This window comes from Oncorhynchus mykiss, chromosome 10 (genome assembly GCF_057628025.1).
Source record: "Oncorhynchus mykiss isolate SJ-2025 chromosome 10, ASM5762802v1, whole genome shotgun sequence".
NCBI lineage: Eukaryota > Metazoa > Chordata > Actinopteri > Salmoniformes > Salmonidae > Oncorhynchus > Oncorhynchus mykiss.
In genome coordinates, this window is record NC_143031.1 from 30,104,116 (window position 1) to 30,129,752 (window position 25,637).

General features: G+C 42.2%; 1 protein-coding gene across 2 annotated transcripts in view; it reads left to right on the forward strand.

The window, feature by feature from the left end:
- Positions 1-80: 80 nt before the first annotated feature.
- LOC110533619 (protein FAM222B) overlaps positions 81-25,637 on the forward strand; it is a 59,359-nt gene continuing 33,802 nt past the window's right edge. The window contains exon 1 of one of the 2 annotated variants that reach the window (XM_021618019.3): positions 81-423. The gene's annotated coding sequence lies outside the window, so the exon portion shown is untranslated. Of the gene's footprint in view, positions 424-9,803; positions 9,955-25,637 lie in introns of those variants that run through there. The other variant, XM_021618018.3, reaches the window with a different exon arrangement.

Consider the following 25,637-nt stretch of genomic DNA (forward strand, 5'->3'; position numbering starts at 1 on the left):
GAAACAAGAGTTTAGGGGTTGACATCAGAAATATGAGTAAAATATGAGGTACATAAAACAGATCTACAGAATTCAGGAACATAATAATATTCATACTATAGTCTGCACATTCAGTGCGCAGCATTTACATACAGAGCAACTGTACTACCATGCCCGGAGGTAACCCTCTTTTGTTTTCCGAAGCAGCAGCAGATTAACGCTGTTCGGCGGAACTGAGGCTGGATAGTGATAAAGACTGTCATCTGTCTCTGCCGCTTTGCCTTTCGCCAGTCTGCCCAAAAACGCATCCGATGTAATAAAACAGGCGGGGGTGAAGCGAAAACCCTGTCCATTATTGGTCCCTGGACAACGGGCAGCCCATCCTAAACCAAAGCAACAGAAAGAGACATCGAGAATATCATCATCACTGCGTATCCCTGCCAGGTAACTGATGCAACGGCTGTGCCTAGTTTACAATGTCGTAGGAATCAGATAAAAATATATATTATAATTATAGCTAAATGAAATGTATGTAACCTGACATCAATGGAGTTATTTCCTCAACATGAAATAAATAGCTAGCTGGATAAGGCATGGCTGTCAAGAAAATCTCATTATTGTAGAACCATTCCATTTAATGTATTATTTCAGACAAAATAAAATATATTTCTGGTTGGTGGAAAAGCTATTACATTTATATGATCGCTTATTAATTTGAGAGAAAGCTAAACAGATAAGGTAGAAGATGACTGACCCGTTCGGAGAAACTGTGACACATTTAACAGTGGCGCAGATATGTTGAAAGAAACTCTCGGAAAATATACAGATTTTCGGAAAATCGAGATGCTCACACGGAAAGCCATTTTTGATATAAACTTATCTTGCCGAGTTATCGATTAAATTCCAACATATTTCGGTGACACTATCCGAAACGCAAGGTTACTTCATGGCATGATTGTTTACGTTCATATTGCACTTAGGGGGGCAGCCATGATGGATAAACAAAAGAGTGGTTTTGTCTGTGGAAGAGGTTCTGCTTGGGTGTTGTGGCGAACTATTGGCTTTACCGCCCCCTAGCGAACAAGAGGAGGAAACGCCATTGATCTTTATTGCTTGACTTCTGATGCCATCTCCTGTCAAATACTCTCAGTCTCAAACCCAATGGAACCACTGAATGTTGGATCACATTATAGAAAACCACATCATGTAGAAATATGCAATCAATAGCTGACACATCACAAACAATTTAAAGCTGTCTTCAGTTTGAGAGGGATTTTAAAACTGTAAAGTGCTGCACCTGAGAAGGAGCAACTACCAGCTCTCTGCATTACATCCATGATAAATAATGTGTCTTCTAAGTCATTGCTATTGGCCATAATAGCAATCTCTTTGCTGCTTATCTCTGGCAAATGTATTTATTTTTTATTTAACCATTATTTAACTAGGCAAGTCAGTAAAGAACCAATTCTTATTTACAATGACGGCCTACCAAAAGGCAAAAGACCTCCTATAGGAAAAAACACACATCACGACAAGAGAGACAACACAACACTACATAAAGATAGACCTAAGACAACAACGTAGCAAGGCAGCAACACATGACAACACAGCATGGTAGCAACACAACATGACAACAACACGGTAGCAAAACAACATGGTAGCAGCACAAAACATGGTACAAACATTGTTAATACTCAACTGAAAGTAAATTAACTTTAGCTTTTTTTTATGAAATAGGCCTATGGATCATCACACTGAGAAAAATGGTTTAATAATATACATGAAAAATAAGCAACAGACAAGTCTGCCATTACAGATTGTCAGTCCCCGTAGGCTATTTTACGTACCCCTTGGCGCTGACTTGTTTATCCCCGGGGGTACCCACATGCACCACAGTTTTGGAAAACACTGCAGTCGAAACACCCTGGGCTTTAGCAACATGTTATCCTGAGGAATACGCAGCAACGGTGCCTAAATGTCCTTACTTACTAATTCACAACAAGAACTTGACAAAAATTGGATCTGATCATACATTATAAGTCTGCTCTAAGGTTAATTTAAGGATAAGGGAGTGCATATGTAGTTGATCGATTGATTTGTTCTATTTTATTATGTTGTTTTCAGTCTCCTTCCTCGCAAATAAAGCAAGAGAGAGCAGATGTTTTCCTCATAGTCCATCAAATATGCCGTCTGCTTGTTAGTCTTCCAGGACTCCCTCAGGATGTAACAAACACCTCCACTGGGGAGGATGATGTAGGATATCAGGTAGCTCACAATCTGTCGTCATCCAACTCTAAAAGTTGTGCAGAAAAAGAGGGAGCAACAAAAACATAGCCTTTAGCAGACACTCACTGTGGAATAGACAGACTTTCAGTGGAACTAGAAACTGAAGGATATTTGAGGATCAGTATGTTGGAACTGAGCTCTCTCTCACGAGCTTTCAAAAACTCATGCACACACACACACACACACACACACACACACACACACACACACACACACACACACACACACACACACACACACACACACACACACGCACACATGCACACATTTATTCAAGGCCTTTGCTCCCTCAGGGCTTTCCTCACATGGCCATTTCACGTGGGAGTGCATCAGAGTTCTTTCTATGACTGCATTAACATTGGCCTTCAAAAAGGGAAAGGGCTCTCTCCAAAAAGAACAAAATGGCTGTGCCTGCAAACCATTTAATCATAAATTATTGTAGAGCCCATGTTGCCATTTAAAGTGCCCTTGTCAAGTGGAAATGGAATACTGTCATAGAAGATCTCTTCTCTGATCTGGTTAATTTCCAATTCATTCTATTCTCTATCTTGCATCTGTGATGTTTGATAGCAGTAATGTTTCTTAATTGTCAGTAACAATGAAGCCAGTAACATCCCCCAAAACATACAGTGAATTCCATTCCTCTTGCTCATCTATGTTGACTCCAGGCAGAAAGTAACTCCTGTCACGTCAAATTTACCCAGCATCTCCTATAGCAGTCAGACTAACTAGATGTGCCTTAACAGGCAGCTGCTAGAGTGATGCTGTCAACCTTGCTGCTGGCGAGGAATAACAAAGTTTATGAAATAATAAGCATGAGACATGAGCACGTCAAGAGATAGCTGTGGGAGAAGGCAGGCAGGGTTTGCCAATGCAACCGAGCATTCACCAATCCATTACAGATGATTGCAGTCAGTAACACAATACAGCAGCTGCACAGCTGCCACATCCTCTATAAGGCCTTCATCAAAATGCTTTTTAAGAAACACCCACCAGGTCACAAAGATTCTCTGATTGTAGAGTCCCTCTGACTAACTTTTTCTCTCTCTCTCCAATGACAATCTAGACTTGCAATCAATATGACTTGTCTGTAAAGTGGATCGATTATGCCTCCCTTTGAAATCATCAATCATGTCGGCGGTGAATTTAAAAAGCGTAATTAGGTACAGCTTTCCTAAACATCCTGTATTGACATTATTCTGGGGCAGGAGAAAAGACACCATTCTGCGTCATTAACTTTGTATTATGGCCTGATGTGCCCACTGCTGTGCTGTTACTTTCCCATCCCCAGATGAAGTCACTGTGATTGGGCTTTCAGACAGAGCTCTCCCCCTGCCCCCCTCACTTCATGTTGGGATTTGGGTGCAGTAACACTTGCAGGCCAGGCAGGATTTGTCTTGGGTCATTGTAATGGTCTGGTCGCGATGATAACCAAGTAATTTCCATGTATTGTATAATGACAAATGATGTCTCAATCAGTTACAGTTGAAGTCGGAAGATTACATACACCTTCGCCAGATACATTTAAACTCAGTTATTCACAATTCCTGACATTTAATCCTAGTAAACATTCCCTGTCTTAGGTCAGTTAGGATCACCACTTTATTTTAAAAATGTGAAAATAATAGTAGAGAGAATGATTTATTTCAGCTTTTATTTCTTTCATCACATTCCCAGTGGGTCAGAAGTTTACATTCACTCAATTAGTATTTGGTAGCATTGCCTTTAAATTGTTTAACTTGGGTCAAATGTTTCAGGTAGCCTTCCACAATCTTCCCACAATAAGTTGGGTGAACTTTGGCCCATTCCTCCTGACAGAGCTGGTGTAACTGAGTCAGGTTTGTAGGCCTCCTTGCTCGCACACGCTTTTTCAGTTCTGCCCACACATTTTCTATGGGATTGAGGTCAGAGCTTTGTGATGGCCACTCCAATACCTTGACTTTGTTGTCCTTAAGCCATTTTGCCACAACTTTGGAAGTATGCTTGGGGTCATTGTCCATTTGGAAGACCCATTTGCGACCAAGCTTTAACTTCCTCACTGATGTTTTGAGATGTTGCTTCAATATAGCCACATAATTTTCCTCCCTCATGATGCCATCTATTTTGTGAAGTGCACAAGTCCCTCCTGCAGCAAAGCACCCCCACAACACAACATCACATTTGGGATGGTGTTCTTCGGCTTGCAAGCCTCCCCCTTTGTCCTCCAAACATAATGATGCCAAACAGTTATATTTTTATTTCATCAGACCAGAGGACATTTCTCGAAAAAGTACAATCTTTGTCCCCATGTGCAGTTGCAAACCATAGTCTGGCTTTTTTATGGCGGTTTTGGAGCAGTGGCTTCTTCCTAGCTGAGCGGCCTTTCAGATTATGTCGATATAGGACTCGTTTTACTGTGGATATAGATACTTTTGTACCTGTTTCCTCCAGCATCTTCACAAGGTCCTTTTCTGTTGTTCTGGGATTGATTTGCACTTTTTGCACCAAAGTACGTTCTTCTCTAGGAGACAGAACGCGTCTCCTTCCTGAGCGGTATGACGGCTGTGTGGCCCCGTGGTGTTTATACTTGTGTACTATTATTGTTTGTACAGATGAACGTGGTACCTCCAATTGACTCAAATGATGTCAATTAGCCTATCAGAAGCTTCTAAAGGCATGACATAATTTTCTGGAATTGTCCATGTTGTTTAAAGGCACAGTCAACTTAGTGTATGTAAACTTCTGACCCACTGGAATTGTGATACCATGAATTATAAGTGAAATAATCTGTCTGTAAACAATTGATGGAAAAAGTACTTGTGTCATGCACAAAGTAGATGTCCTAACCGACTTGCCAAAACTATAGTTTGTTAACAAGAAAGTTGTGGAGTGGTTGAAAAACGAGTTTTAATGACTCCAACCTAAATGTATGTAAACTTCCGTCTTCAACTGTATATCATATTATCATTCATGGTACAGTAGTATTGCTGATTCAAATCACCATTTTAAGATATATTTTTTTAAACTTTGCCTACCTGTTTGTAACTTGTTTTGTATTTTTCCCAGCAAAGATATATTCATTCCTGTCTCACAGATATATAATTACCTGCTTCTAAATACCTGGCATGCAGACATGGTATATACTATAATATAAGGGAATGATATAGTACATTATCATGACTGTCCTGACCAGGTCATTTTACAGGAGACCACAACCCTACAGATTATCTCTCAACCCCAACAGAGGAGGAGAGATCTAGGGGTCTGAAGATGTGGGGGGTTTTATGATCCCTCACGCCCCTGGTAAATCTCAGGCCACTGACAAATTCCTTTGTCCTGTTACTATGGAGAACCAGCCTCAGAACATTAAACATGAAATAAAGGGACTTTGGAACAATGGTTTCCGTCAGCCACAATGGTGGTCATGACGATAGATGGAATATGAAAATGTATGTCATTTTTGTTTTGTTATTAAAGGTTAATAGATGACGTTATTACGAAAACATTGTAATGTGAAGAGTTTTCCTAGTATATGTTTGATGTTTATACATTGTACGTTGTATGGAAAATATCCAAATCAAAGAGAATGTTTTGGGGAAGATGAAATGTTAAATTAGTTGTCTAAAATTAGATTTGAATAAAATCTAGACCTTGCCTCATTAACTTGGTACGCCCAGAGAATTGCCCTAAAGGCGGTTACGCCCACTTCTGACCCAAGGGTATAAAACCTGTGAGTATAGAATTTACAGGGAGACTACGTGACCCCAGCTGCAGCAAGGTCTAAAAAGTCAACGAACCCAGAACGCAACGCAAGTTTGAGGACAAAGAAATTTTCTACCCAAGCTACGGATGAGTATCTGTGTCTAAGCGGGTAAATTCAAGTCAAACCACCTAGCCTCCATCTCCCATCGAACCGTGGTATCTAAAGGGTTTCATTCCTATGCTGTGAGCTCTGAGCTACAGAGCCATCTGTCCTCAGAAGACCCCTTCCAGAGCAAAGGGTGAGGGAACAGACTCCTCAGCCAAAAGGACACTGACATCGGGAGGACGAGCAGGGAGGTGCGCAGGAGAAGTGCGTCATCGAACAGCTGAACGGTCCATGCAGAGAATCCTCGGAGATTATCCCCACGTAATTACATCATTATATTCTGACCCATAAGAGCGGCACTTTGGGGCAAGGCTAGGGTTAGAATAGCATAGCTGGGGCCTCCCGGGTGGCGCAGTGGTTAAGGGCGCTGTACTGCAGCGCCAGCTGTGCCAGGCTCTGTCGTAACCGGCCGCGACCGGGTGGTCCGTGGAGCGACGCACAATTGGCCTAGCGTCGCCCGGGTTAGGGAGGGCTTGGTCGGTAGGGGTGTCCTTGTCTCATCGCGCACCAGCGACTCCTGTGGCGGGCTGGGCGCAGTGTACGCTAACCAAGGTGGCCAGGTGCACAGTGTTTCCTCCGGCGCATTGGTGCGGCTGGCTTCCGGGTTGGATGTGCGCTGTGTTAAAGAAGCAGTGGCTTGGTTGGTTGTGTATCGGAGGACGCATGACTTTCAACCTTCGTGTTGTAGCGATGAGACAAGATAGTAGCTACTACAACAATTGGATACGAAATTGGGGAGAAAAAGGGCTAAAATTCAAAAAAATAAAAAATAGAAAAAAAGAATATATTGATGTATATTTCTCGTGTACTTTATTTTTTCTCTCTCTTTTGAAATCCCCATTGTGGGTAACACGCGCTATCGTGTTATAGTCTATAATGTATTTTGTCTAATCATATTTTTAGCTTTTTAGTAAATAAATATTAAACTAAGATTGGTGTGGTACGAATTCATTGGTGAGACCCGGGTCCGTGCAGATTCACGGGCTATACGACGTTCAGAACGAGATTGGTAGAGGCAACTGGTTAATTAGCGGCTGTTGTAAAATCGATATTCTGATATTGTTTGAGTTAATTTGGGAAATAGAAACTCAATAAAAACTAGTTTTCCCATGGTGCCCCAGGCTAATGAGTTAATAATTGCTTGATTCAGTTAATCACACAATTTGAAACTTGTAATCATTCGATAAGCAACAGTCGTCACATTAACTAATACAACGTCACGACAACATTATCTCAATGTATGACTGTCATTTTCCTCAAGCCTCAAAATAGTATCTATACTCAAATCAAGTCAATCAAATCAAATGTTATTTGTCACATGCGCCGAATACAACAGGTAATTACCGTGAAATGCTTACTTACAAGCCCTTAACCAATAATGCAGTTGAAGAAATAGAGTTAAGAAAATATTTACGGTACGGAGTCAATGTGCTGTGGGGGTACAGGTTAGTCAAGGTAATTTGTAAAGTGACTATGTATAGATAATATACAGAGAGTAGCAGCAGTGTAAAAACAAAGGAGGGGGGAGTCAATGTAAATAGTCTGGGTGGACATTAGATTAAATGTTCAGCAGTCTTATGGCTTGGGGGGTAGAAGTTGTTAAGGAGCCTTTTGGTCCTAGACTTGGTGCTCCGGTACCGCTTGCCGTGATGCAACCGGTCAAGATGCTCCCGATGGTGCAGCTGTGGAACTTTTTGAGGATCTGGGGACCCATGCCAAATAATTTCAGTCTCCTGAGGGGGTAAAGGTGTTGTTGTGTTCTTTTCACAACTGTCTTGGTGTGTTTGAACCATGATAGTATGTTGGTGATGTGGACACCAAGGAACGTGAAACTCTCGAACCCCTCCACTTCAGCCCTGTCGATGTTAATGGGGCCTGTTCGGCCCTCTTTTTCCTTAAGTCCACAATCAGCTCCTTTGTCTTGGTCACATTGAGAGGTTGTTGTCCTGGTACCACACTGCCAGGTCTCTGACCTCCTTCCTATAGGCTGTCTCATCGATGTCGGTAATCAGGCCTACCACTGTGTCGTCAGCAAACTTAATGATGGTATTGGAGTCGGGCTTGGCCACGCAGTTGTGGGTGAACAGGGAGTACAGGAGGGGCCTCAGTGTTGAGGATCATCGTGGCAGATGTGTTGTTGCCTACACTTACCACCTGGGGGGCGGGCCGTCAGGAAGTCCAGGATCCAGTTGCAGAGGGAGGTGTTTAGTCCCAGGGTCCTTAGCTTAGTGATGAGCTTTGTGGGCACTATGGTGTTGAACACTTAGCTGTAGTCAATGAACAGCATTCTCACATAGGTGTTCCTTTTGTCCAGGTGGGAAAGGGCAGTGTGGAGTGCAATTTTAGATTGCGTCATCTGTGGATCTGTTGGAGCAGTATGCGAATTGGAATGGGTCTACGGTATCCGGGAGGATGCTGTTGATGTGAGCCATGACCAGCCTTTCAAAGCACTTTACGGGGCGGTAATCATTTAGGCAGGTTACCTTCGCTTTCTTGGGCACAGGGACTATGGTGGTCTGTTTGAAACATGTAGGTATTACAGACTCGGTCAGGGAGAGGGTAAAAATGTCAGTGAAGACACTTGCCAGTTGGTCGGGCATGCTTTGAGTACACGCCCTGGTAATATGTTTGGCCCCACGGCTTTGTGAATGTTGACCTGTTTAAAGGTCTTGCTCACATTGGCTATGGATATCGTGATCACACAGTCATTCTGAACAGCTGGTGCTCTCATGCATGCATCAGTGTTTCTTGCCTCGAAGCGAGCATAAAAGACATTTAGCTCATCTGGTAGGCTTGCGTCACTGGGCAGCTCGCGGCTAGGTTTCCCTTTGTAGTCTGTAATAGTTTTAAAGCCCTGCCACATCCGACGAGCGTCAGAGCCGGTGTAGTAGGATTCAATCTTAGTCCTGTATTGACGCTTTACCTGTTTGATGGTTCATCTGAGGCCATAGTGGGATTTCTTATAAGGATTAGTCTCCCGCTCCTTGAAAGCAGTAGCTCTAGCATTTAGCTCGGTACGGATGTTGTCTGTAATCCATGGCTTCTGGATGGGATATGTACGTACGGTCACTGTGAGGACAATGTCGTCAATGCACTTTTTGATGAAGCCGGTTGCGCATGTGACACGCTGGTAGAAATGAGGTAAAACGGATTTAAATTAGCCTGAATTATAGTCCCCGGCTATATTTTAGGGAGGTGAATGAAGTGGACACTGGATTATGTGTACATATACACACTTTGAATTACTGTGATAAGCAATGAACTGTTTTCTAGTCTTGCAAATGTAGAAATATAAAAATATTTGTAATATTAATATTAAACTTTTGCCCGGTCATATTTTTATTTATTTTTTATTTAACATATATTGTGCACCAATATGTTATGCATTCAATATCGCCATCAATATGATAATGATCACCACCTTTGTTATTGTCACAGTAATGAAGGATATCAATTCAATTCTGGAAATGTTATTATGTAGAGCAATGCATTTAATGAGTTTATTAATCGATGATATTTCTCTCATTCTTTTCTTGGGACTTTGCCCGGTTAAACGTTGTCACCGACCACAGTTCTATGACCAGCTATGCCTAACCTTATGAAAACCTTAATCATTATTTAGGAAAATGAACCAAACTGGTCTTAGGGGAAAACTTCAGTCAAGAAGACCGACTTGGCTCGGTGCTGAGAAATCCTGCGCATGCGTTGGAAGTTTCTGCCGCAGACAGCAGCAGCAGTGATTCGGCAACGCAGAGTAACAACAAATAGCAAAACAAATCTCTATTTGAATTTTAAACCATGGCGATGTTTTAAGCAATGCCTTTTGAGGAGGTACATGGAGAGTAAGTATTTCTACCTAATATCTGATTTAGTTCATCACGCTGGAAGATGATTACTTGTCGTAAATGTGTGCAAAGCAGAGACGGCAACAAAGGAGTCAACGTTAGCTAACAAGCTGCTAGCTTTGTGTTTCATTAGTTAGCCTGCTATCCAGGTAGCTAGCTACGAGTTAGCATGCTAACAAGCTAGCCCTTGATCATGACTCTCGGGTCCATTACACATACGAGTCATTGGACCTTAAGTTGTAAAACTATACAGTAGGATCCTTTAAGAGTACATCTTGGGCAAGCGAACAAGCTGGCTATCGATATTGCACTTACAAAAATTTGATTAAACGTTATTCCCTTGTTTAAATAACTCTTAATTCAAGGTTAGTGGTAGCTGAATTTTGGCATTACGTTCGATACTTCAGTTTTCTCTACTGAATGTGTCAACTAGCCAGCATTTTATCTCGTCTAATGTTGATGCTAAATCTATTATAATTGAACGGATTATAACGGATTTCTTTATCCTCAAATTAATTCGCTATACATTATTTTACCTAACCATTTTGTCGAACATTTAGCTAGCTAATGTACTGTAGTTATCGACTATAATCAATTTGTTAGAATATGAACATTATATTTTCTTTATTGTGGCATTAACTAGCTAATTGTTTTGAATTACACAAAGGTTGATTTTCAGTTCACTGAATAAAGAGTCAACTATGTAGTTTACAAGCCTACCACCACCTCAAAATATTGTCATCTCAGCCAGGGGCGAATAGCGGGTGTGTTCTTCTCTGGGGAGATGGATAATTAATTGATTGCCAACTTTCTGCATTTGGACAGCCTGCTGCTGCTGGTGGGTGGGCCAGGTCGAATTTGTTGTGCTTACAGTAAAGTTATGCAGTGTGTTGCCCAATTGCTGTGCTGCTTTGATAGGACTGAATCATCCAGTAGCCATGCAAGGGCTCCAGAGTGGCACAGTGGTCTAAGACACTGCATCTCATTGCAAGAGGCGTCACACCTCCGGCCGTGATTGAGAATCAGATAGTGTGGTGTACAATTGGCCCAGCGTTGTCCAGGTTTGGCCGGGGCAGGCAGCCATTGTAAATTAGAATTTGTTCTTAACTGACTTGCCTAGTTAAATATATAAAAAAAGATAAAAGGGTTAATAATTTCTATGTTCGGTCTGTCTCTATGAGGTGGAGGCTGAGAGAGACTGGAGAAGCACCTGACATAGCTAACAGTGGCAAGAACAAAACAAGACGGGGGTCGGATGTGTCAATGCCACCATATTCAGATTGATCTGACAGTCAAGGAGTGGTTTGGATGTGATGTCAGAAACTGTTATCATTTTAGCAGGTATTTTTTTCTGATAGGGCTACTGTTCCTCATTTTCATAGACAGACACTCAGTATTGTGACTGTCTCACAGTTTAGCATGAATATAATCTCTCTCGACAATCCAGCATTTAGTTGTCCCTCTACACATCAGGGTATTATTAGTGTTTAACTTGCACAAACCAGTGACAGGTTTGGCAAGGTAACAAAAGCTCGACCTCATGCATCTGGCTTTTTACTTTGCAGAAAGCTGTTTGATTGGTCAGACTGGCTGAGGCTTCCTATTCGAACGAGATCCAATTGGCATGAATCGAAATGTGAATTCCGGGTTGATGAGTAAACCAATTGCACATATCCATGTATATGGAGGAGGGGGTAGCCGCAGCCCGGAGTATAGATGGGTTAGCTGACAACGTTATGAAAACGATGTGCGTGCTTCCATGGGGCAGAAGCTAGCCTGTCATTGTGATTCTGGATGGCCAGGATGACCAACCAACAACTGTAACAATGCATTTGAGACAAGTGCTAATTTTGCAAATGTATTTACGTATTCAATAAACATTGGAGACGAAATATAGCTTGCATGGTGTCAAGTCTTAGCCAACCCCCATGTTTTGCCCCATAGTAGTGCATGCTTCAGTTTTGTTGCTAAACAACAAACCTGTCTATGGGGGAGTGGGTGTGTAGAAACGGCTCTGCTATCCACCTAATTTTGGAACGCTTTTAAAACACAAAAACCAAACGTGGGAAACTATGTATACAACTTCCTCCGCGCTTCTGCATTATCATAATTCATATGCCCTGGCCTACTAACTGTTAGCTTGTTAGCACAGGCCTGCTAACTGTCTGAATCGCCGTGTCCCCAGCCAGCCCAACCACTCACTGGACCCATATTTATTTTCAATCTCTTTTCGATTTTTAATTCGATTATACATTCCGGCATTCCGGTATTATTTTTAATTTGAGAATACATTCAAGAACCTCCAGAAGCTAACCAGCTAATTAGCTACAAGCTGTTTAGTCATTGTTAGCCACTGCTAGCGGCTTTTACCTTCTGCACAGCCAGCCCTGTTTTTAGCCTGGATAATACTCGCCAGTCTATCAGTATCGAACTGTCTCTCCACAACAACGCCGGATTCCTGCCGTAATCCCAGGACCACTACTTCTGATCTTCACAGCTAGCTTGCACCCAGTACCGAAGCTATCCCTGAGGCCCACCTCCCGGCCTACTCAGCTGTTCACCCGAACCCCACTCATACACGGCTAGAGCCCAATACTCCACCGGATCCTTGCTGTAAACTCTGGACCTTGGCTAACGCCACTGCCACGAAGCTAGCACCAGTTAGCCGTGAGCCGGGCACATCTCCCTGCTAGCAAATTAAATTCTACAATACCTCTTTCGCCATCTGGCTTAGATTCTCTGTCGTCACGGTCCCCCGCCGCACCACCACGACTGGTCTGCCGACGAATACTCCATTCGCTGTGCCTTCAACCGGCCTCCGTCTGAGCAGACCTCCCCCTACCACCCCCGGGGTACTAACTTTAAACGCTGTGTCGCCCGCGTGCTAGCGTAGTGGCGGCTTCCCTGTTCCATCTACTGCTGCCCCCTGGACACTATGATCACTTGGCTACATAGCTGATGCCTGTTGGACTGTCCATTAAACACGGTACTCCATTCTGTTTATTTATGTTTTATCTGTCGGCCCCAGCCGCGAACTCAGTCTCTGTGTGTAGTTAATCCGACCCTCTCTGCCTAGTCATCGCCATTTTACCTGCTGTTGTTGTGTTAGCTGACTAGCTGTTGTCTCACCTGTTGTTTTAGCAAGCTCTCCCATCAAGACCTGCGATTACTTTATGCCTTGCTGTATGTATCTCTCAAATATCAATATGCCTTTTAAACTGTTGTTCAGGTCAGTTATCATTGTTTTAGTTTACAATGGAGCCCCAAGTTCCACTCCTCACACCTCTGATACCTCCTTTGTCCCACTTCCCACACATGCGGTAACCTCACCCATTATAACCAGCATGTCCAGAGATACAACCTCTCTTATCATCACCCAGTGCCTGGGCTTACCTCCGCTGTACCCGCACCCCACCATACCCCTGTCTGCACATTATGCCCTGAATATATTCTACCACGCCCATAAATCTGCTCCTTTTATTCCTTGTCCCCAACGCTCTGGGCGACAAGTTTTGATAGCCTTTAGCCGCACCCTCATCCTACTCCTCCTCTGTTCCTCGGGTGATGTGGAGGTAAACCCAGGCCCTGCATGTCCCCAGGCACCCTCATTTGTTGACTTCTGTGATCGAAAAAACCTTGGTTTCATGCATGTCAACATCAGAAGCCTCCTCCCTAAGTTTGTTTTACTCACTGCTTTAGCACACTCTGCCAACCCTGATGTCCTTGCCGTGTCTGAATCCTGGCTTAGGAAGGCCACCAAAAATTCTGAGATTTCCATACCCAACTATAACACTTTCCATCAAGATAGAACTGCCAAAGGGGGAGGAGTTAGCCTGCAAAGTTCTGTCATACTTTCCAGGTCTATGCCCAAACAGTTCGAACTTCTAATTTTAAAAATGAATCTCTCCAGAAATAAGTCACTGTTTCCGCCTGCTACCGACCCCTCTCAGCTCCCAGCTGTGCCCTGGACACCATCTGTGAATTGATCACCCCTCATCTAGCTTCAGAGTTTGTTCTGTTAGGTGACCTAAACTGGGATATGCTTAACACCCCGGCAGTCCTACAATCTAAGCTAGATGCCCTCAATCTCACACAAATCATCAAGGAACCCACCAGGTACAACCCTAAATCCGTAAACATGGGCACCCTAATTTACATTATCCTGACCAACCTGCCCTCCAAATACACCTCTGCTGTCTTCAATCAGGATCTCAGCGATAACTGCCTCATTTCCTCTATCCGCTACGAGGGGTGGTCGTTTGACCGCAGACCCATCACTGTATAAAGCTCCCTAAAACACTTCTGCGAGCAGGCCTTTCTAATCGACCTGGCCCGGGTATCCTGGAAGGATATTGACCTCATCCCGTCAGTTGAGGATGACTGGTCATTCTTTAAAAGTAACTTCCTCACCATCTTAGACAAGCATGCTCCGTTCAAAAAATGCACAACTAAGAACAGATATAGCCCTTGGTTCACTCCAGACCTGACTGCCCTCGACCAGCACAAAAATATCCTGTGGCGGACTGCAATAGCATCGAATAGTCCCCGCGATATGCAACTGTTCAGGGAAGTCAGGAACCAATACATGCAGTCAGTCAGGAAAGCAAAGGCCAGCTTTTTCAAGCAGAAATTTGCATCCTGTAGCTCCAACTCCAAAAAGTTCTGGGACACTGTAAAGTCCATGGAGAACAAGAGCACCTCCTCCCAGCTGCCCACTGCACTGAGGCTAGGTAGCACATTCACCACTGATAAATCCGTGATAAACGAAAACTTCAACAAGCATTTCTCAACGGCTGGTCATGCCTTCCTCCTGGCTACTCCAACCTTGGCCAACAGCTCCGCCCCCCCCCCGCAGCTACTCGCCCACGCCTCCCCAGCTTCTCCTTTACCCAAATACAGATAGCAGATGTTCTGAAGGAGCTGCAAAACCTGGACCCATACAAATCAGCTGGGCTTGACAATCTGGACCCTCTATTTCTGAAACTGCCCGCCGCCATTGTCGCAACCCCTGTTACCAGCCTGTTCAACCTCTCCTTCGTATCATCTGAGATCCCCAAGGATTGGAAAGCTGCTGCGGTCATCCCCCTCTTCAAAGGGGGAGACACCCTGGACCCAAACTGTTAGGCAGGGCAGGGTGGATATAGGTCTATCTAAGGTCTTCGAAAGCCAAGTCAACAAACAGATCACTGACCATCTCGAATCCCACTGTACCTTCTCCGCTGTGCAATCCGGATTCTGAGCCGGTCACGGGTGCACCTCAGACACGCTCAAGGTACTGAACGATATCATAACTGCCATCGATAAAAGACAGTACTGTGCAGCCGTCTTCATCGACCTGACCTTGGTTTTTCTAATGACTGCCTTGCCTGGTTCTCCAACTACTTCTCAGATAGAGTTCAGTGTATCAAATTGGAGGGCATGTTGTCCGGTCCTCTGGCTGTCTCTATGGGGGTACCACAGGGCTCAATTCTCGGGCCTACTCTTTTCTCTGTAAACATCAATGATGCTGCTCTTGCTGCGGGCGATTCCCTGATCCGCCTCTACGCAGACGATACCATTCTGTATACTTCTGGCCCTTCCTTGGACACTGTGCTATCTAACCTCCCAACAAGCTTCAATGCCATACAACACTCTTTCCGCGGCCTCCAACTGCTCTTAAACGCTAGTAAAACCAAATGCATGCTTTTCAACCGTTCGCTGCCTGCACCTGCACGCCCGACTAGCATCACCACCCTGGATGGTTCCGACCTAGAATATGTGGACATCTATAAGTACCTAGGTGTCTGGCTAGACTGCAAACTCTCCTTCCAGATTTATATCAAACATCTCCAATCCAAAATTAAATCTAGAGTCTGCTTTCTATTTCGCAACAAAGCCTCCTTCACACACGCTGCAAAACTTACCTTAGTAAAACTGACTATCCTACCGATCCTCGACTTCGGCGATGTCATCTACAAAATAGCTTCCAATACTCTACTCAGCAAACTGGATGCAGTTTCACAGTGCCATCTGTTTTGTTACTAAAGCACCTTATACCACCCACCACTGCGACCTGTATGCTGTAGTCGGCTGGCCCTCGCTACATGTTCGTCGCCAGACCCACTGGCTCCAGGTCATCTACAAGTCTATGCTAGGTAAAGCTCCGCCTTATCTCAGTTCACTGGTCACGATGGCAACACCCACCCGTAGCACGCGCTCCAGCGGGTGTATCTCACTGATCATCCCTAAAGCCAAAACCTCATTTGGCCGCCTTTCCTTCCTTTCCTGCCTGCGACTGGAACGAATTGCAAAATCTTGGAGACTTTTATCTCCCTCACCAACTTTAAACATCTGCTATCTGACCAGCTAACAGATCGCTGCAGCTGTACATAGTCCTTCGGTATATAGCTCACCCAATTTACCTACCTCATCCCCATACTGTTTTTATTTTATTTACTTTTCTGCTCTTTTGCACACCTGTATCTCTACCTGCACATGTTCATCTGATCACTCCAGTGTTAATCTGCTAAATTGTAATTATTCACTCCTATGGCCAATAATTGCCTACCTCCTCATGCCTTTTGCACACAATGTATATAGATTCTTTTTTTTCTACTATGTTATTGACTTGTTTATTGTTTACTCCATGTGTAACTCTGTGTTGTTGTCTGTTCACACTGCTATGCTTTATCTTGGCCTGGTCGCAGTTGCAAATGAGAACTTGTTCTCAACTAGCCTACCTGGTTAAATAAAGGTGAAATAAAATAAAAATGTGCGCCACTAAAAATCCCTGCATTAGCATGTTTCTGTTAGCTGATACATCATGAGAAAATACACCATATTACTTTCCTGCTAATGTGCCTGGACCTTGTAGACTAAACTGCAGAGAAAACCCCCATAACTGATCCAAATGGTTGCCCAATCTGGCAGGCTGAATGCAGTTATTTCGAAAATAATATGCATAAAAAACACCAGGCTTTTGAGCGTTTATTCAAATGACATAGGCTATTCACTGTAGTTTAAAGACTGGAGTTTTGTACTCACTTGAAACAATAGTAATGTTTTTGTAGCCTAGGTAGGATACATTTCTTGTCCCCATTTCTAAAACAATAGGGTAGCTTTTCGAGCTGCGTACCTGGGGACTTAGCCTTGTGAGGTCACATGGTTATATGATCGTTTTTGTCTTTCGCTGTGTAAATTCACTGGATATATTCTGAGCTTATAAATTATGGTCTAATATAGGCTACATCCTAGGCTATATAGGCTGTTCCTTTTAAATCCCAGGAAAAGCCGGCCTGACGCTTACTTCAAGTTATTTTCTTTTGCCATTTTCTTGTCTAAAAATGTAGGCCTAATCAATAGTGGAGCTTTGCGTGCCCAAGGACCACAGAGCGCAGCCTGGAGGAACACACCACAGATCTGCCATTTCATAATATTTTAACATTTTTCTTGCATTTTGACAAGTAAATATTTACCCTATAGCCCTAATATTTAGCAAATGAATGGCCTAATATTTAGCTTCTTACTTTGGCTACACATCACTCGCCTGTCTCTTCCAGCTGTTCCCATGCGCAACAGGCTATAGGCTACGCAAGCGCCTCCGCAATAGGCCATTCCTCTTCTCGTGAAGGAATCTCAGGAAAAACTGTAGCTGCAAAAGCTATAGGACATTTATTTTTTATACTTTTTTTATACTAGGCCTAATAGCCTATTCAGGAAAGAAGCAGGCTTGCTCTTGCTAATTGCTGAATGTAAAACAGGCCTACAGTATAGAAATGCATGTCAGGGAAAGTTGAGAGAGTGCATTGGTGTTAGAGGTCGACCGATTGTGATTTTTAAACTCCGATACCGATTATTGGAGAACCAATAAAAGCCCATATCGATTAATCGACCGATTTTAAAATAAAAATTATGTATTTGTAATAATGACAACAGTACTGAATGAACACTTATTTTAACTTAATATAATACATCAATAAAATCAATTTAGTCTCAAATAATGAAACATGTTAAATTTGGTTTAAATAATGCAAAAACTAAGTGTTGGAAAAGGAAGTAAAAGTGCAATGTGTGCCACGTAAAAAAGCTAATGTTTAAGTTCCTTGCTCAGAACATGAGAACATATGAAAGCTGGTGGTTCCTTTTAACATGAGCCTTCAATATTCCCAAGTAAAAAGTTTTAGGATGTAGTTATTATAGGACTATTTATCTCTCTACCATTTGACCTTTGACTATTGGATGTTCTAATAGGTACTTTAGTATTGCTAGCCTGATCTCGGGAGTTGATAAGCTTGAAGTCATAAACAGCTCAATGCTTGAAGCACAGCGAAGAAAGAGCTGCTGGCAAATGCACGAAAGTGCTGTTTGAATGAATGCGTACGACCCTGCTGCTGCCTACCACCGCTCAATCAGACTGCTATATCAAATCATAGACTTAATTGTAATAACACACAGAAATACGAGCCTTAGGTCATTCATATGGTCAAATCCGGAAACTATCATTTCGAAAACAAAGCATTTATTCTTTCAGTGAAACACGGAACTGTTACATATTTTATCTAACGGGTGGCATCCATAAGTCTAAATATTGCTGTTACATGGCACAACCTTCAATGTTATGTCATAATTATGTAAAAATCTGGCAAATTAGTTACGGTCTTTGTTAGGAAGAAATGGTCTTCACACAGTTCGCAATGATCCAGGCGGCCCAAACTGCTGCATATACCCTGACTCTGCTTGCACAGAACGCAAGAAAAGTGACACAATTTCCCTAGTTTAAAAAAATCATGTTAGTAGGCAATATTAACTAAATATGCAGGTTTAAAAATATATGCTTGTGTATTGATTTTAAGAAAGGCATTAACGTTTATGGTTCGGTACACATTGGTGCAACGACAGCGCTTTTTTCGCGAATGCTCTTGTTAAATCACCCGTTTGGCGAAGTAGGCTGTGATTCAATGACAAATTAACAGGCACCACATCGATTATATGCAACGCAGGACAAGCTAGATAAACTAGTAATACCATCAACCATGTGTAGTTAACTAGTGGTCTTGTGAAGATTGATTGTTTTTTTATAAGATAAGTTTAATGATAGCTAGCACCTTACCGTGGCTCCTTGCTGCACTCGCATAACAGGTAGTCAGCCTGCCACGCAGTCTCCTCGTGGAGTGCAATGTAATCGGCCATAATTGGTGTCCAAAAATGCCGATTACCGATTGCTATGGAAACTTGAAATTGGCCCTAATTAATCGGCCATTCTGATTAATCGGTCAACCTTTAGTTGGTGTGATCACTTTTGGCCGGTTCCAAGTTCCATTGTTGCATTGCAAATAGTTGTACAGGACATAGAGATGAGCACAGAGGAAAAGAAGACCCAAAATAATTGACAACCATTAGAAAAATGGAAATCACTTGCAAACCACTTGAGCAACGAGGTAATGACATACTGTAAAAGATGTGCAGGCAAAATTTGTTGTTGAATTGCTACATTTAAATGTGAGTTACTATATTTTTCATTAGGCCTACATGTACATTGAAGTATTATTTGCCGTTTTTACTATGACAATGAACACACCCTGAAAACACTAAATGCTCTTAACCAGTACCTGTTCATTAGAGACCTCATTAATGGTCTAGTGTTACCACCTTATTAATAGGCAACATGCAGTAGGATGCGTTGATCAGTTGAATGATGGGTGTAGGACTGTAGAATGATTAACTTTCCTCTAGTGTGGATGCTCACCAACGTTTTATAGATTAATACAACAATGTCATTACAAAATCCTATTAACATGGATTGCTTCATTCTCACTCATACAGATGGAGTGATATTGATATGGATAATATTTGACACTTGATCACTTTTTGAAAAGTGCAGTTTAACAGAATGTCTGCAAACCCATGCTAGTTCCCATATAAGGAGATGGCTGTGACTTGATAGCATTGTAAACGACAAGGGAAGAATTATGATATCAACCAATGTTATTTTCTTACCCCACTCCTTTCCACACGCCCATACTCTGGTCACCATATTGGGCTGCAGCTATATGGGAAATGTTTGGGGTTTCGAGAGGGAGGGGGATGTTTCAGCCTGTGTGCCTCGACAGATCTGGTTTAGGTGACTCCTCATTACAAAGAATAGATTTCCTCCGGCTGCAATTCTGGACATCTATTACCATGCATTTTTAGCAGATGGGATCTTTTCTGTATTTGTGCAGATTCACCAAATGCTACCCACGATCCAGTGGAGCCTGGGGTAACGTTACGTTTTTTTCAAGTGGTCAGTTTCATTCTATTACTGCTCAGCTACTTGTGCTGTCAAAATACCAGCTCAGTTTTTCCTGTATATTGTACAATGGGATGTAGGCCTACTACTGTTTTAATGGTTGTCTTTTATGCAATGTTGAAGAGCCACTCTAGTTTATAAGAGTGTAATACTGTATCTGTGATTTGATATCAGTCGTGATTAGGGTTGTAAAATTCAAGTAATTTTCCCAAAATTCACTGGTTTCCCGGATTTTGTCCTTACTCCTTCGTAATTCCGGGAGTCTTCCAACCAGGATTTCTGGGGGAAAAAGCAGGTAATTTTGTGAAAGTTCCAGAAGTTTGCAACCCTAGTGATGATATGCTGACCAAATGAAGTGCCATTTCACCCACTAATTTACTGTTTCTGGTCACAAATTAACACTTCAGTGTCCTCCATATGTTGTAGAATGTAGTTATGTCCTGTCCTTACTTGTGGAGTCTGACAGTTTTTAAAGTGCAATTTCCTTTGCCAACTGGGAGAGCGGTTATTTAATTTACGACGGAGATCTAATCATTCTGCTCTTTGATATCTTCTGCTTACTCTGTCAAAAATGAGAGCTTGACATTAGTTTGCCCGAGAGTGGCGCTTTACATCGTTGCGCAGTTGCCCTACATTTTCCAAAGGGTGGATAATTCAATTTCAAACACGTGTTTCCCGAGAAACGCAGACTCCTTGACTCAGTGCAATTATCGAGTATTGTAAGGGATGATTTTGTCATCTGGGTGCTACGTTTCCACAACGAAGAGCCATTAAGTGATTTAATGTTCTTCAATGAATCCCAGACAGTTTTCGCTTGATGCTCAAGACTTACATTAGTGATGCAGTATTACATTATTGGTTGTCATTTCAAGTTTATTGTTTGGTAAGGAATGATGAAGCCTCAATAGTTGAAATGCATAGAATGGAAATGGTCTACTGTCTAAATTTAAGATTCGCTGTAAGGTATTAAAACATCTTGATGAGAAGATTAAATTATTATGCCCACTCATATTTAATGTATCATATTATTTAGCCTTTTTTTTTACAGGCGCTGTCTGCTCCATTAAATAGCCGTTCTTTGTAACAATGCCTTCATTATAGAGAGAGGGTGGCTCGATAAATTGGCTCTCATTTAGAGAAGGCACTGTTGTTCTCAAGTGCAAAGCACCACAATGCATTGCAACCTAAATGCATGTGCTAATTAGCCACTGCAAGAAGCCACCATACAGGCTTTATAAGTATGTTTTCTAATGTTCATGTTTAATTGACCTGCCAGTGCAACGTATGACTCTAGCTGAGGGCACATGAAGAGGAAAGCATATTTGTCATTAATGTTTTTTCAGTAAACCACTTCAGGCTGGCAGAGTAATATAGCAGATATTAATTAGGTGCTTTTGTGGCTAGTGTCAGAAATGCTTGGCTAAAATAAATTTCAAACAATGTCATATTTTTTTAAATCAATATTACTGGCATATTTCCATATTAAGCATAAAGGCTAGGCTACATGGTTTTAGTGTCAAATAAGTTTTAGGCAAATTGGAGAGATATTTGGCTACCCGATGAAAAATCATCCAATGGGATTCATTCATCATGATACTAGCTCTAGATCTACCATGATCTGACCTAATATTCAGCTGCTGCTGATGTATTTTAATAATAGGTCATTTTAAGTGAAGATGATTGTCCCCACAGAGAGAGTGAATCAGATACACCACATCAGTTGGCATTTTATTCTTCAAAAGATTCTGTACTAAGGTCAAAATGTAGGCTAGGTCTATAGAATATCCATACATACTCGTTTTAAACAGCGGTAATAGAACGCCTTGGCAGCAGCTAATGGGGATCCATAATAAATACAAATACGGGATTACATCAAGTCATGCTTGATTTCTCGGAACCTCTGAGTTCTAGGCTATGAATAACAGATCACAAGGTACAGAGAAAGCTTTTCTGATGTTTCCACTGTTGTTGGGAATTGATTTACTGGAAAGCTCATTAAGATACATTGATTTGTGACAATTATGATTCAGCACCCGCCTGTTTACTGTGAAATACCCTGGAAAAAACGGCATAATTTTATGATGCGATAATTGTCTGTGCTGGAATGAGGACCGAGTTTTGGAAACCCTGCTCTAGATGATAAAAGTTTATTTAAAAACTGACTAGAGTTTTGACAAAAACTTGACAAAATGTTATAGTAATGAGAAACATGTCCCCAGACACTGGTTTTATGTAAGAAATATTATAGTTTTAATGTTAACTATTAACTAGTGTAGCGTTGTTATGAATTATGGACATACTACAGCAACAGTCTCTGTTTTATCCTAATAAGTTAGGTTTTTCTGAAGTAAAATATTGAAAAAATTACCTGAGAATTTAACCTGGACACATTTTGGTAATGAGAATTAGGGGTGACCTGGTACTGGGCCATAAACTATGCATCTTACTTTTCAGAATTATAGAAGATTTTTGTGGGTGCATTATGGTTTTGTAACTGCCTACTTTCTACAGACATGGTTAAAACTGGTTTCATGAGAATGTTGGCCAGGGCACACACACAGATGGGGCCGAGCTATATCTTAGTACTGTTTTCGGTTTTTCTGTTGGATTTTTTCATGGGGAAGCAGAATGCACCAGTAACTCGGTCAATAAAAAGTGGTCCGATGAAGCAGATGCTAAGCTACAGGACTGTTTTGCTAACACAGACTGGAATATGTTCCGGGATTCTTACGATGGCATTGAGGAGTACACCACATCAGTCAATGGCTTCATCAATAAGTGCATAGATGACGTCATCCCCACAGTGACTACATACATACCCCAACCAGAAGCCATGGATTACAGGCAACATCCGCACTGAGCTAACGTGTAGAGCTGTTGCTTTCAAGGAGCGGGACTCTATCCCGAAGCTTATAAGAAATCCCGCTATGTCCTCCGACGAAACATCAAACAGGCAAAGCATCAATACAGGACTAAGATTGAATTGTACTACACCGGCTCCAATGCTCGTCGGATGTGGCATGGGCCTTCAGATCTTCAAAAAGTTATACAGCTGCACCATCGAGCATACTGACTGGTTGCATCACTGCCTGGTATGGCAACTGCTCGGCCTCTGATCGCAAGGCACTACAGAGGGTAGTGCATACGGCCCAGTACATCAATGGGACCAAGGTTCCTGCCTTGCCGGACCTCTATACCAGGCGGTGTCAGAGGAAGGCCCTAAAAATTGTCAACAACTACCTTAGTCATAGACTGTTCTCTCTGCTACCGCACAGCAAGTGGTACCGAAGCGCCATGTCAAGGTTCAAAAGGCTTCTTAACAGCTTCTACCCCCAAGCCATAAGACTCCTGAACAACTAATCAAATCGCTACCCAGGCTATTTGCTTTGTCCCCCCCCCCCCCCTTTTACGCTGCTGCTACTCTGTTTATTATCTATGTTTAGTCACTTTAATAGCTACCTACATGTACATATTACCTCAACTAACCGGTGCCCCCGCACAATGACTCTGTACTGGTACCCCCTGTGTATAGCCTCATTGTTGTTATTTTACTGCTGTTCTTTAATCACTTGTTACTTAATCTTGACGCACCCATCCCGTTAGCAGGATCATTTTCATCAACAACCGCTGAATTGCAGTGCGCCAAATTCAAATTAAATTACTAAAAATATTTAATTTTCATGAAATCACAAGTGCAATATAGCAAAACACAGCTTAGCTTGTTGTTAATCCACCTGGCATGTCAGATTTCAATAAAGCTTTTCGGCGAAAGCATAACAAGCGTTTATGTGAGAACATCTCTCTCAGTAGACAAAATATTACAAACAGCTAGCAGCCAAGAAGATTGGTCATAAAAGTCAGAAAAGCAATAAATTAAATCGCTTACCTTTGATCTTCAAATGTTTGCACTCACGAGACTCCCAGTTACACAATAAATGTTCCTTTTGTTCCATAAAGATTATTTTTATATCCAAAATACTTCCATTTGTTTGACGCGTTATGTTCAGAAATCCACAGGCTCGAGCAGTCACGACATTGCAGACAAATTCCAAATAGTATCTGTAATGTCCACAGAAACATGTCAACCGTTCTTTTATAATCAATCCTCAGGTTGTTTTTAAAATATATAATAAATAATATATCAACCGGGACTGTAGCTTTTTCAATAGGAGAGGGAGAGACCATGGCTGCCCCACTCTGTTGCGCAAGCAAAACTCTGCGAACACCCAGCTATCCACTGACGCAATGTTATCTTTCTCGCTCATTTTTCAAAATAAAAGCCTGAAACTATGTCTAAAGACTGTTGACACATTGAGGAAGCCATAGGAAAAGGAATCTGGTTGATATCCCTTTAAATGGAGGCAAGGCATCCAATGGAACAGAGAGCTTTCAGGAAAAATAGCACTTCCTGGTTTGATTTTCCCCAGGTTTTCGCCTGCAATATCAGTTCTGTTATACGCACTGACATTATTTTGACAGTTTTGTAAACTTTAGAGTGTTTTCTATCCTAATCTTATATGCATATTCTAGTTTCTGGGCCTGAGAAATAGGCAGTTTCAAATGGGTACGTTTTTTAGCCAAAAAACGAAAATCCTGCTCCCTACACTCAAGAAGTTACATTTTTTACTTATCTTTTTTTTTAACTTAACCAACGATGCAGTTTTCATAAAAATAAGTGTTAAGGGCTTGTAAGTAAGCATTTCACTCATTGGTCTACACCTGTTGTATTCGGCGCATGTGGCAAATACAATTTGATTTGAATTGGGGATCTGCTTGTTAGCCAGCAGGTCAAAATAGGGCAAAAGCCCTCCTGGTCTAGCTGGTAAAGCCTGCATAATCAGCTCCACACCAACCCCAGGCCCAAAGGCCTTCAGATGGGGATTGTTCAAATGATGTGCACCACCACCAACACCAAAGGGTTGTACTATGAAATCTTTGGCTTGAGGGCAACAACAAGCGGTAGCAGGCGGAAGCAGTCCTTACTAAGGACTGGCACAGAGTAGGTCGATATGATCAGAATGACTGATTTGGGTAGGGTTCCCAATAGAGGCACTGGGGACGTGGGGGTTGTTTGTGCCCACCCCTCCCTCTGACAAGAACAGTTTGAGAACTAGGGCACTGTTATCTGTTTATGGCACAAGATAATGCTGCCACGAATCAGATCACTTACCCGTCTCTCACCCACCCTCCACCTCACCCACAACAGATCATCTTAATGAGAGGTTGCCAGGTGAGTCCCATATAATTCTTAGTCATCCTAAAAGATATCATTAGCAGGTCTGCACATCTGCACACAGGTTTTCCAGCATCTGTGCCAAGTAAGAACAGATCTGGTAATGTAACCTCCCGGTCCCCACAATGTTTGTTGTTAGATCTTGTTTGTGGGTCATAAAGGATCATGCCAGCTAGTACA